The following is a 14,231-nucleotide window of genomic DNA, read 5'->3' as shown; positions in this document are numbered from 1 at the left end:
TAGTTAAAATTAGTGTTTTGGGGAAATTAATCTGATAGTTTTCATATATGTTTTTGGAGTTTAGATTTTTTCCTGTTAAGGAAATTAATAATTTTATATAATTATACTATGGTATAGATATGTATGGTACTGTAGTTTGCAAAACACTTTGACATGATTTCATTTAATTCATGCAACCATTGAAGATGGTTAGTATTAAATCTGTTTAACAGCAACAAAAAAAACTCAGGTGCAGTGACTTGCCAGCAATCATACTATGCTAGTAAGTAACAGAATCAGGACTTAACAACCTAGGTTGGCTGACCAGAAGTACAGAGCACTTTTAAAAAATACTATACCCTACTTGGCTCAGTGGAAAGAGAGTGTTCAAATAGTAGAAGAATAGTGAACACTAAATAACTGTAAGGAACTTAGCTAAAGCCCATAGAAATTTTCCCCCAACTTTAATAGTAATATAACACATGATCAGATTGTAGGAAAATAACCATTGTGTAAAAAGAAACTTGAAGAAAGTCTTTTGCTAGGTCATTGGTCTTCAGTTATGAGGTTGTAATCCATGGTGTGTCATTAAAGTTGCAAAGTGAGTTGTAAGTACTCTGTAACTAATGCTAAAATTTTGAAGTTAGCGAGTTTGCCAGTGATTTTGTTGAACAATATTTTTATTTTAAAAATATTTTAGAGTGAGTTAAAAATGATTCATGTGATACTCTATTTGCTCATATTTGGAAAAAAACATATTTTTTGGCAGTATAAAAAGGAGAGGCTTAGGCCCTGCAAGCCTAGAGTTGTATGTAACTCTTATCTATATAGGCTGTAATCTAGGTAGCTCACAGAAGTACGTTTTACATGACGTGACTGTTATTTATGTCATACATGCCTAGTAAAAGTTGAGAACTGTTACTACCATGTATTTTGTGGACATCTAGTTTTAAGTACATACTTTTTCTTATCATTAGAATTTTCACTTTGGATACAGATCTGATTTTATTATTTTTAGTTTTTGAGAACCCCAAATTTTAAGAAAATTAAGTCACATGTATACATTGAAAAACAAGGTCTAGATCTGTAAACCTCTGACGTCAGCCTGCTGTTTAAACCCTTAGAGGCTGCTGCTGCCACCATTCTTCTGGAGCAGACACACATGTGTGTACACGCATTATAGTTTTGCTGTTGAATTATTATATAGGGTACTCTTATTTGCTAAACTTGGGTTTTATTTATTTATAAGAAAAGAACTTCCCTTCCTCCATGCTCTTAAAGATATGAAATACCTACCTACAGATTCACCTGCACCATTCTCATTTAATCTTTATGACAGTCTGCGATATACTATTATTTTTATTCCTGGTTTTATAGAACAATCTCAAACAAATGTCTTGCCTAATGTCACATAGTGTATGAGAGTATAGATTTCAACAAAATGACTACATGACTGTAAATTCTATGCTCAGTAAATGTTCCAAACTGGTTCTAAGATGAATTGGAACTAGACTGGGTTGTTAGTGTTTTTTTGTTTTTTTTTTTTTAAATGTATACCTTTGGCTGGCTATTTTTTATTTTTTTTATCCTATCGGTTCACCATTGTTAACATCTAAGAACAGAATTATTTCTTTTGTTTTTCTGATCTTGCAATCTTGGATGCTAGTAGAGTAACTGTCTCTACTTGGATTTGCTGACTTTATAAGTAAAATACTTGAGTGAGCTGGTAGAACTATAGAATAGTCACTGATGCCTTTTACTTCAATTTTCCTATGTTGAGCTAATCAAGTCTCCCTGGATTTAGAGGAGAAAGTTCGTTGACTTTTTCTCTTGACAATAATTTTGTAAGGTATTTCTGATTGTGACTCTAAACATGTCATGTACAAAAGAACTTATGAAAACCTATGAAAGCAAATTCATAAAACTCTTATTATAACAGAATATCCTTTGAAATGTTTGAGGACGTTTCTTTTCCTGCATTTGGATTAGATTTCAGCCTATGCAATATTGGTTGAAGAATTTGAAGAAGATGTTGAGTAGAAATGTCCTAAAGTAGATATCTGAAAAGGAAAAAAATCTTTATTTTTTTAGGGGTCTTTTAAGCATGTAGATAAGACAAACACATTTAAGACTGTGAGATTTTGGGGGGTGATTTCAATAGGGAAGTTAAGAATCTGGTATTTGATAAGGCCGGGATTTCTTCACTTTGCTTGAGGTTAAAACGGTTTGAATTTTATACTCTAGCTTTCCTTCTCTCTCTTTATTATTTCCTTGCAGTTCTTAGGACAGTCTAGAGTCAGACTTAAATCTCTTGCTCTGCCATTTCGTAGCTGTGTGATCTTGGGCATATCACTTAATATTTGACTTTAAAGACTCAAGTGTCTTAAGCTTACTGGTTGTATGATATTTATTTCTCCAGCTGACTGTATTGAAAACATGTTTCTTGTAGCCAACATGTAGTTGGGTCATGCTTTTAAATTATTCTGATAATCGGTATCTTTTAATTATAGTATTTAGTCTAAGTGTTTTTTTTTTTTTGGTTTGCCTTAGTTTATTTTCTTTAATAGCAGCTTTGAGATATAATTACACATTCTTTAACACTCACCTTTTTAAATGTACAATTCAGTGATTTTAGTATAGTCACAGAGTTGTATAACCATTACTACTGTGAAATTTCAGTGAAAGCTATTAACATTTAATAAATTACTGATGCGGCTGGATTTATGTCTAATGTTTTGTTTGTTTTTTGGTTGTCTCTTTTTACCTTCTGTTTTCCTTTTTTGTCTTCTTTGGATCATTTTAATGTTAGAAATTCTATTAAATTTGTCTATTGGATCTTTTACATTTTTTAGTGCTTTTTTTAAGGGATTATAGTATACATGCTTAACTTTATATGGTCCTTAGAGATAATATTATACCATTTCAGGAAAATGTAGAAATTTTGAAATCATCCTATCTTCATGTTCCACATTATAGTTGTCATATATATATTTCACATGTATATATTATAAATTCCATGGGAAAATGGCATAATTTTTGCTTTAAACATATTTGAAGAGAATTTGGACATGTCCATTAATGATCCAAATCATCAGTTGAAATTAAGAATGATTTTTATTTTGGTCCATTTTTAGGGTACATAGAAGAATAATGTTTTTTTTTTTATTGTATGTGTTTTTTAATTGTAAATCATATATAACATAAAATTTACCCTTTTCACCATTTTTGAGTATACAGTTCTGTGATATTAAGAACATTTACAATGTGCAACAATCCCTACCATTAATCTCCTTTTCATCATCCCAAACTGAAACTCTGTACTCATTAAATAGTAACTCCCTAGTTCTCCTACCCCAACCTCCAGTAGCCTCTGTTCTGTTTTCTGTCTCTATTAATTTGCATATTCTAGGTAACTTCATAAGTGGAATTGTGTAGTAGTTGTCTTTTTGTGACTGGCTTATTTCACTTAGCATAATGTCCTCAAGGTTCATTCATGTTGTAGCATGTGTCAGAATTCCCTTTATGAGGCTGAACAATATTACACCACATTTTGTTTATCATCTGTTGATTGCTGCCCAACTTGTATTGGGGTAGATGGCTGAAATTATGCTTTTTAGTTTTTTTGCATCAATCACTAAGCTTTCAGTACATGCTTGTTAACTATTTGTTAAGTGAGAAAAGTTGCTGAATTAAAATGGGGAATTCTGGAAATAAATGTAGAAAGGGCACTTTGAGAAGCCTCCCTGTGTTTTTCTGTTGCGATGCTATTTTTAATTTATAGTAACTTTGTGATTTCTTAAAGTTTACTTTCATCCATTTATTTTTCTGTAACCCTTAAACTTACAGTTCAGTAGGAAAGATTTTATTTTTGTTTTAGTGAAGGTAATAGTTCGAAGATATTGGATTAAATGAAGTAACATTAATTATCACTGTTACACATAGTTAATGATTCAAATGCTTTCTAAAATTAAACTTTTAAGTGCCTGCTTTCTAAAGTGGGCAAAGACAGAAATAATGAGATGATTGCTGGGTCTTTGTTTTCAGACTGGACCTTATCTAAGAATGTTTTTACAAGATTCCTGAGCATGGTTGTGATATGCTAATTTGCTAAGTATATTCTTTTCTTGTGTGTGCACACTTCCCAACATGCTGATGACTATTCACGTGCACCCCTGTGTGTGTGCACATATGTATTTTTCTTAGCTTTTTATTCAGTCCTTCACATGCTAGTTAGTTGTTGACTACAAGCATTAAGAGAAATAAGAACATATCAGTTGATAAAAATTATGTGTTGCTTTTCTTAAACAGTATGTTTTATTTATAAGGAAATGTTTTGATTAATGATAACAGCTTTAGAGGTGCTGTTTCTGGTTAGAATACCAAAATTTACATAAAATATTGGATGTATAGACAATTATATATTTATATATTAGTTGTAACATGTCAGTATATTTCACTAGGGTAGCACAGTGATTGATATTATTGTATAATGGCATAATATTTAGGAGGTTAATTTGGTCACTCTACTGCTGAAATCCAAATTTAAAATCAGTTTAAAAATGTAGAATCTGGGTGATGAATGACTGGGGATTTATTGTACTATTCTGTCTACTTTTGATTGTTTGAAACTTTTCATTAAAAAGATCTATAAAAGCAAATTCATGAACTCAGAAGAATGTTTTTATATCCTATATTGTTCTCGAGGTCAGATTATCATAGAGTGTATAACAAATTCAGGTTTAATTTGATTCTCTTGGAGAATACTTATGTTAAACTTGGGAGACATTAAAGCTCTCTTTCATATCCAGTGTGAGAGGATTTCAGCCATTGTCTTTAAAATGTTTTCCTGTTGTCAGAATGTCTGGTTTCACTCTTCATCACTTATACTTGATATTTCATGACAAGGAGAAAGAGAACGTTTTGTCTTTACCCTTTAATAGTATAGAACAGGTACCAAATTCAAATCAAAGTATATTATCTAAAAACATTACCTTTTTCCAGGTCATTTTAGTTTATCACATCTTGTCTCAAGCATCCACACCAGAAAAAGTGAGTAAAGAAGTACCTTTCTCATGGGTATAAACTGGTTATTAGACTAGATGTAAGATAAAGGAAGCTCCCTCCTGGGTGATGTCAGTCACCCAATAAATAAATAAATAAATAAATAAATAAATAAGACAATCCGCTTGTTAAAAGGGTTCGTTTAATCTAGAATAGCTAGGAGTAACTTTCATTATTCCAGGGATCACATTAAAGTTTGTGCTTTATGTTCCATGTGGTAAGCTGCTACTTCTAGGACAATCTATTGCATAGAACTCTATTTCTCAAAGAACTTTTTATGAAAGCCGTGCTATGGTGTGTGCTTGTATTAAAGTAGACAAAATTATCTCCAGGGCACATTAATTGCCACAAGAAATGATCATGTTTTATTTCATTTGTGTTTTATGTATAATAGAATAAAAATTTTAGAAGTTAAGTCTTTGTCGTATTATTATATTTGACCATTAATTTGCCGCTCTTCACAGAATATCTATTAACACTTGGCACAGACTGGAAAAATGATGTAGTATGATAGAAAGAGCAGTCACCACTGCTGGTAAATATATTAATTTGTAAAGAAACCAAACAGGTGAACTCACTTGAGTTCATCTAGCAAAGGGTAAAGATCAATGTGGATCAATTTTGAATGGATTACAAAAATGGGAAAGAGTATTTCATTTACATGAAAGGTTTCTGCTATACCTTCTGGCAAGAGTGGGAAGGTACCAGACACTCATCTATATATTGTATATATTCAGTGGTGAATAAGATAAAAATCTGGGTTTTCATAGTTATTTTCTGGTACAGGGAGGTGGGTAATAAATGAATTAACAAGGTCAGATCAAGATGAGTGTTATGAAGAAAATACAAGTGGATGATGCAGAAGGTGATTGGTTCCCAGTGCTTTCTGGGCCGCCTGGATATCTTTGAGACCCTTTCAGAGACTTGGCCAAGTAAAAGCTGTTTTCATGATATTTCTGCCCCCCTCTTTCTCCATGATTATGCAGTAGAGTTTTCCAGGGGCTACATGGCGTATGTTATCTTAACAGATTAAATACAGACCAGATATGAGAATCCAGCTGTCTTCTGTTAAGCTGGATGTTAGAGATTTGCAAAAATGTAAAACATTTCCACTCATACCGATTCATCATAAATGTTAATTCTAAATAGGTTTATTCTTTTAAAATTTAACGTTTTAAAAAGGCTTAATTTAAATGTGGTAAATATTGGTAGATATAATACACATAAACAAAAGCTCTTTGAAATGATCATTTTTTAAAACTCTAAAAAGATTCTGAGCCCAAAATGTTTGCGAAACACTGCTAGAAGGTGGCCTTTTACCCACTCCCCCCCCCCAAAAAAAAAACCACACCAAAAAAACCTCTCTGTGAGGGTGACCTTTAAGCTGATATTTTGCACGAGAAGAGCATTCTAGGCAGAAAGAGCAAGATTGCTCTGATTACCGTTCTCCAGACCACTTACATATTGTCTTCTGGACTTATAATTACTTTTGTGTTAGGTCAAGGACTATTATCTCTAAATTCCTAATGTTAATCACCTTACTAGTCATTAATAACTCTTGGCCAATTTTAATGGAATTGCTTATATACATTTCCAAACATGAAACAAACTTTTGGAAGGAGGCTTAATCTCTGCTATTTATGCCAACTAATTTGAAATACATTTTTATTAAAAAAAAATTAACAAATATTTGTTAAGATTTTTTTCCTATTGCATAAAAAATGTCAGATTTCTGTATATGGCTTTTAGTATAATATGGTTTGTCTCCATGCATATTCATTAATGGTAAATTTGTTTTGTAATCTTTATGTTTTGGAGTTTTAATTTGGGCCTATGTTAGTATGGTGAATAAAGACTGCAATTTTTATCATTCCTGCTACTATCACTTTTATCATAGTATTTAGAAGAAAAAGCTATTTTAAAAGCGAATAGTAGAGAAAGATAAAAAGAAAATAGTGAGTTTAGATCAAATAAGAGTACAAGTAACAAGGTTAATTGTGATCTTAATACGAATGGATGAGATTTCTGCCCTTAGCAAATTATTACCTTTCCCCCCCTCTGTGTGCTGGGCACTATTCCAGGCGTTCTATGTGTACTAACTTATTTGCTTTTCATAATAGCCCTACGGGTGGATAGTACTATCTTCACTTTACAGGTGTAAGAAGCAAAAAGGAGGTGAATCTAATCAAATTGCTCAAGGTCACACAGCTATTAGCACCAGGATGGGGATGCAAACTTAGGCATTGCCTGCACTTATAACTTCTGGGCAATGCTGCCTTTGAAAAAGAGATTGTCCAACTTATTGTGAGCAAAACAAAACCTTAAAATGTTTTCAATTTTTTTTCCCTCATCCATCATTGTTTTTTCCCTGTAAGAGTATAATTTTGTAACTTGTTATAATTTTATAATTATAATTTAAGCCTATTGGTATCTCTAACTTGTAAGAACATTTCCAAACCCAAAGGGATGATATAGAGTTATCTGTAAAAGTTCAGCTTTTCCCCCTAAAAGCTGAAAGTGGGAAAAAGAAGCAGATGAAAAAAGCATGTAGAAGAAGGAAACAGTAGAAAGCAGTAATGGTAGTTTGTAATAGTCTGTAGTGTGGTGATTCTGGTTGAGTCAGTATGTGGCAGCCATATAAGCAACTAAGAACACACGTGTTGGAGGACTTGTTTTTCAGATGCCTTGGCCAGTGTAATATTAGTGAGTAGAGTGTGGGGGTCTTAATAGTAGTAACAACATTTGGTGGAGATTAAAACCAGCAATGAGGGTGATTACAGATCTTGAAAGATATAAAATAAGGAATAAGAAGAGCTAGAAGATAAAACAGTTCTCCCAGAGATGTCAAAAAGTAACCAATAATGCAGGAATATATATCCTATAAGAAGGTAGACAAATGTTTCTATCATTTGGGGAAATCACCTGGATAAGTACATTTTCTTGAAGGTAAGAGAAAGTCAAAGCTCTGGCTTCATATAGCCAGGTATACTTCTGAGTAAGAGAAGACTTTGTTAAATGGGTCTTTGATAAAAATAGGATGAGGATGTGGGTTCCTAGTAAACTAATGATGTTCTTGTTTGGGGGATTGTCAAATATTATATAAAGTTTTTTCTCATGTGCTTTTTAAAAATCTGTATTTACCTTATAGTATCTCTATATATTAAGAAACTGAATCAGAAGTATAGTGACTTTCTTAATAACATACTACTAAGTAATCAGTTTTTTTGATTGAAGTCTTGTTTTTGCAAGCCCTGAGGGTTCTAATAAGCTAGAGTTTAATTGTACACCCTTATATGGAAAACTTAAATTTAGCCAAAAAACCACAAAGAGAAATAGCTAGATTTTAAATATTTTTTATATTTTAATATTTGTTGTGATTAATTTTTTAGGGGTGTTAAGAATCTAGTATGCTTTTTAGGTTATCAGAGAAAGATAAAATTATATTTAAATGTTAATATTACAAGAGCTTACTGGTATTAGAGTATTCTTTGGAAAAATAAGCATCACGCAGTAACTTAAATAGTAAATTAACATATTAATACTTTTATTCATTCTAGTGCCACATTTATTTAGAAATTTTCATTTAAAATTTTAATTATGAAAATTTATTTTAAAAGTTAATAGATATTAGATGTCTTCTTATTTCATATTAGACTTTTCTGCTTTAAAATGCAGATTGGATTAGGTCTAATAGACTGATATTTAGTGCCCAATAAATGAGGCCCCTGTTCATATAAATCCAATATTTTGTTTATATTAAGATCTGAATAATTTATATGACATTTTTTTCGTGACAAGCTTTTAAACTTTTCAGATTCTTGCCAGGTCTCTGTTGAGCTTAAATCACTAAGTCTGAAATTTGTTGACTGAATTAATAAATAAACCTATAGATTAGTACCTTATTGATTTTTTTTCTTTCTTTTTTTTTTTTTCTTTTTTTTTGTTTTTACAGCTAGAGATTTTATTTTCACTCTTTGGAAACTATTTGAAATAATGGTAGCATTTAGATAAGTTTCACAAATCTTGACCAAAGCTGACCACATTTACAATAGTGTTTCGCACAATATTTTTAGTTGATAAAGTGTAAAAATTGCATGTTTGTCTTAGCTTTTCGGACTATGAGATATTAAAAGTGGTGACAGGGCGGCTCTGTTACTGTTTTGCAGCTAGCTCTTTCAATTGATGTTGAATTGTGGCTTCCCGTGCACACAGGGTTAAGTAGAAAGGTTGCAGTCATCTAGTGAGCATTTTTCCTTTAATGTGCTCATTAGTGGTGGCAAGTCCAGGTTTCAGCACATGTCAGTAATTTACATTTCATTGCTGAGTGGCTGCCCTTGTTCAAGAGTTGTTTCTAAGCCTGATGAATATATATTGGGAATAAACAGAGTAGAAGAATTGAAAGCCAAATACCCTGCCAGGCCTTTCAGTTGGTTCTGAAGCTTCCAGTGGATCTCTGATTAGCAATGCATGAAGCAGGGTGAAAATGCAAAGATGAGGCCTACAAAAGTTGTCACAGGTAGGCTATCCCCTTTAAATCCCCTTTTTGTGACCACCTTACCAGTTCATTTTCCCCAAATTCTCCTTTCATGGCAAACTTTCTGTTAAAGTGCAAATACTCTGTTAGACCTAGGAAGTGAACAATAGAGGATCAACCTGGTTCCTTTACCCCTTCTAGCTATTAAGCCAAGTCTGATTGTTATGCAGTGAGTCCTTACAGCTCCTAGGGACCTCATTATTGCGATTGGGATCTCAGTGGTGATTCCTTCTGGGATTCAATTTTCCCTTTTTGCCTGATTGGTACCAGCTTGTTCTGGCTTTTGAAAGCTTGCGTAGATCATTAAAGGGTAATCTGTGGAGGCTGTGGTCAGTGTTGCTGGACATAGGGATAGGACTCATGTTAATGTTGTCTTTGAAATTTGGGGGTTTGGGAAAATTTAGTTTTTTTTTTTTAATAGAAAAACTAGATGTATTATAATGAAGCATTTTTAGAACTCAGGTTTTATTCTAAGCTACTTCATGCGTAGATGGAATAGCATTAGGAAAAACTAACGAGCTATCTTTGAAAGATTAAAAATATTGTAATTCTTGATATATTTTATTTCCATATATATGGAAATTTGGGTTTATTTCAAGAAAGTAGGTATCAGTATTGCCAGTTGTGTGTGTGTGTGTGTGTGTGTGTGTGTGAGTGTGATCTGTCATCCACTTATTCTTGTGCCGTTTTTGAAAACATTGAATTTAAGAACTTTTGTTCAGAATTCATGATTAGAATCAAAAGAGTGAAAATGTGACTACAGATTCAAAGACATTTAAAGATATCAGTACTCAAGTCAGATTATTATTTTATGGCAAATTCAGTTGGATGCGATTTAGCTCTTAGGTCATTTAAACATGAAGGCATGTTAAGCACAGTTTATTAAGTCTTCATATTAGTTTTTTTATTAGAGTTTTATTAGAGGAGCAACGTCACTTTTGGAAATTGTTTTAGGTGTATGAGGGGATAAAGATCCAAATCAAGAATACTAGTTTAGTAATGTTCTGATCAGTATTTTTAGCCTTTGCAAAAATGTAACAATAAACCTACCTTCTAGATGACTACTTGAAACTATTCCTTTTGGAGGCTTGCCAGATAAAAGCCTCATGGGATTAAGTTCTGGAAAATCACTTGCAAATTTGTGGGGGATATCAGTGACTTTGAATATTTAACTGTCCAAACTGTCATCTACATGTGTTCTGTCTCTGCATTGGGTAAAAAAATTAGAAGTTTGTCATCCAGTTAGAATTAAAGGTGACATCTGCTTTTAATTGGTGTTTTATTTTCTTCCAAGTCAGTAAAAATTCAGTAAGACATGAATTATCAAATTTTGCAATGCTAAGCAACTTGTCAAGTGACAGTAAGCACTACCTTGAGCACTTGTACAGATGGGAAGTGTTAAAATGTTGATTAATCGTCCAGAGTTCTGATTATGGTTTTAGAAGGCTAAAGCTTCTATAACCATTGCCAGCTTTCTAGTGTCAGATAGTATTCATTTGTTAATTTTGTAGGCTTTTTTCAATTACTGGCAAATTGCCTCTTGTATAAATGAGCATTTAACTCGTTTTAGTGATACTTGGTTTGGTAGACTTAGGGTCAGGTAAGGCAATGTAGAATTCTTCTGTTTCTCAAGTCTATTTACTAGATACCTTAGTTAAATTCTTTTTAGTAGAAAAATTGAAAAAAACCTTAAAGTGGGCTTTAAATGCTGTTTTCTTATACATACTCATGATGTGTTGACAAGGGAGTATCTGCTTGAATCTTGGCAAAGAAAGCCTTGTATGGGCCCCCTGTTGAAAAAGAAAATTGATTTTTTTTTTTGTTTTTACCATTTCCAAACCATTTTAAGATAGAAAACATAAGGATAAAGAAATCAGTTCCTTCAAGAAGAGAATGTAAAAATTACTCAAGACTTCAAACATTCTTGGAAATAAAAACGACCCAAGAAAATATTCCCATTATACTGATTACATTTTACTTTTCTAGTTACTGAAAAATTCCACATGGTACTAAGTAGTCTCTTTATAGAAAGTGTCTTTAAAATTTCAACTGTAAAGTTTTATTTTTTGCTCATTGTTAATCTGAAAGTGGAGTTTCTCCTTTTCCTATATGAATAGATCTGTATGTTAGGGGTAGAATTCTGTTTTTAAAGACTTGTAGCAATATTTCTTAGATTCTTAATATGACTAGACTTCAATTTAATTCAGGTTTTTTTTCCCCACTTATGAATAGCTAATACATGTTTTATGTAGTAATGCATTTTTGCTACCAGAAAATCATTGGATTATTTAATTTGATTCAGAAAGTCCGTCCTGTTCAGTTATTCGGATGTTGTGTAGATTAATTTGAACTTAAAAACTAAAGAAGATGTTTATGTAAATTAACTTAGTTTAACATATAGTTGATAAGGAGCGTCTTAAGCCCAAGGGCCAAATTTAGTAGCTTTTATAGATTTTTAGATAATAGTTGAAAAATAGAAAACTTCAATTCTAGCTAAACTATACAAAATACATTAATAGCCATTTTGATGCCTGATAACTTCAGGGTTCATTGCCCCTGTACATTTTTCAAATTATTTGCTTCTCAATACATAAGGCTTTAATTTACCTCCTACTGACAAACCCCAAATGGCTTTTTAAGAATTTTGAAAGTGGACTACTAAAGTTGGACTGTAGCACTGGCTTTGATTGCTGACACAATTTCCTAAGACACCCCACATTTAAAAGGATGGGAGGTTCAAGTAGCATCTTTCGGGCAAATGCTAACATATGTTTTTTTATTTTTAGGATTTAATGTTTTATATAATATTTTTCTCTCTTTGAACCCTGTCTTAATGCTTGTTTATTAAAAACATTGCAAGCACACGATTCAACCACATTTTTTTTTCAGCACCTGGTCTTCCTAGGTGGTCTCCCATCCAAGTACTAACTAGGCCCGACCCTGCTTAGCTTCCAAGATCAGATGAGATTGGGTATGTTGAGGGTGGCACGGCTGTAGCACCTTTTTTTTAAACTGTTAATTTTTCATTTGTGTGTTCTTTATCTTGAATTTTATGTAGTAAAGTTAATTTTTTTTTTATCGTGGTGACCTTGGTTAATGAAAGCCAGTAAGTTTCAAGTGTATCATTCAGCAGTAAGTCATATATATTTTGCATTGTGTGTTCACTGCCCGTAGTTAGTTAGATTTATTTCCGTCACCACATATTTCACCCCTTTTACACCGTCTGCCTCCCTCCTCTCCCTCCCCTCTGGTAACCACTAGTTTGTTGCCCATGTCCATGAGTCTCTGTTTGTTTATCATGTTTGTTTGTTTGTTACTTTTAGGTTTATATCCCACATATAAGTGATATAATGTGATTTTTATAAAGTTAAATATTTGTACCTTGGAGTACCCTAAAGCAATAATTATTGCTTCTGTAACAACTGATATTATTAGTATAATTTATATGCTGGTGAAAAATACTGATGAATAATATCTGAAGTCTGCATTCTCTTAGAGATACCCATAGTGACTTTCATGTCATCCATTTATGCTTGCTGTGTTTTTAAAGGATAATAAAAATAGCCGATACCTGTATTTTACTGGAAAAAGAGACTAAAGTCTACAGCTAACATTTGAATTGGGGTAATAATTTACTTTTTTTTTTGTCTTTAATACTATCATGATCTTTTAGGAAACTGAGATCATGGTAGACTTGACTCGTTAATCATTTCTGTATTTTCAGCTCAGTTTGGTCACTAATACTTGACTTGTTACCTATATTGCTTCACTTTGCCTAGTTGCAGGCAGTTCCTGTTTAATTTACCCAGCTTTCTTTATCATGTGATCCTGTCATTGTATTGACAATTGATTGGATCAAAGCTTAGTGTCTCACCCAAAGGCAATCATCTATAGAAGGGTCATGGACCACGGTGTGTGTGAGTGTGGGTGGGTGGGGGTGGGAGATGTGGGTGGTGGTGGGGTGCAGAGAAGGTTGTGACATTTGAACTGAAATTAACTGAAAGATAAGGAGCAGCCAGCTTGTGAAGCTATGGGATAAACCCTCTCCAGGCAGAGGGAATACCAGGTGTAAATGTTCTGAGGCAGGAATGAGATTAGCATATTGAACTGAGAGAAAGAAGCTGGTGTGGCAGGAGAATAATGAATGAAGAAGCAAGTGGTAGAGGATGAGACTTGGAAGGTAGGCTCAGGGTCACTGCAAGAAGTGATTTTAATCTAAGCAGCTTCGGGGAGCCTCTGGCAGTAATTTTAAGCATGTAGTGATATAATGTAAGTTATTGCTATAACAACAATGTATATTAGAAGAATTATGTGATTAAAAGCAGTTATGATAATAGAGGTGGAAAGATTTAAACTGTACTAAATATAAGAAACTGTGCCCTAGAAGAATTTAAAGTCTCATGTATAGGAGATATCACTCCTTGATTTTATCCTACTGTTCTTAGGATGCATCTTTGGGAAAACAAAGCTATCTTCTAATTTGTGCTTTGCAAATCATCTACTTTTCAGTCAACTCCACCCTTAACCTTAGAGGTATTAATCTAAATACCAACAATCATTTCTTTTCCCGCAGTGGTTCATTTCCCTGAGTCTGGATTATTCAGTCTTGAAAAACATTTGAGTAAGACAGACCATGGGAACCTTTGACCCTTCAAGT

At 32.9% G+C, this 14,231-nt stretch overlaps 1 protein-coding gene and 1 pseudogene across 3 annotated transcripts in view; one reads left to right on the top strand and one right to left on the bottom strand.

Moving 5' to 3' along the window:
• PCCA (propionyl-CoA carboxylase subunit alpha) overlaps nt 1-14,231 on the top strand; it is a 321,747-nt gene that overhangs the window by 54,887 nt on the left and 252,629 nt on the right. The gene's annotated exons all lie outside the window — the stretch shown is intronic.
• Nucleotides 12,455-12,573, bottom strand: LOC118609575 (annotated as a pseudogene).

This window comes from Rousettus aegyptiacus, unplaced genomic scaffold (assembly GCF_014176215.1).
Source record: "Rousettus aegyptiacus isolate mRouAeg1 unplaced genomic scaffold, mRouAeg1.p scaffold_m13_p_11, whole genome shotgun sequence".
NCBI classification, from domain to species: domain Eukaryota; kingdom Metazoa; phylum Chordata; class Mammalia; order Chiroptera; family Pteropodidae; genus Rousettus; species Rousettus aegyptiacus.
The sequence above is the reverse complement of the archived record's forward strand: the minus strand, read 5'-3'. Positions and strand labels throughout refer to the sequence as shown.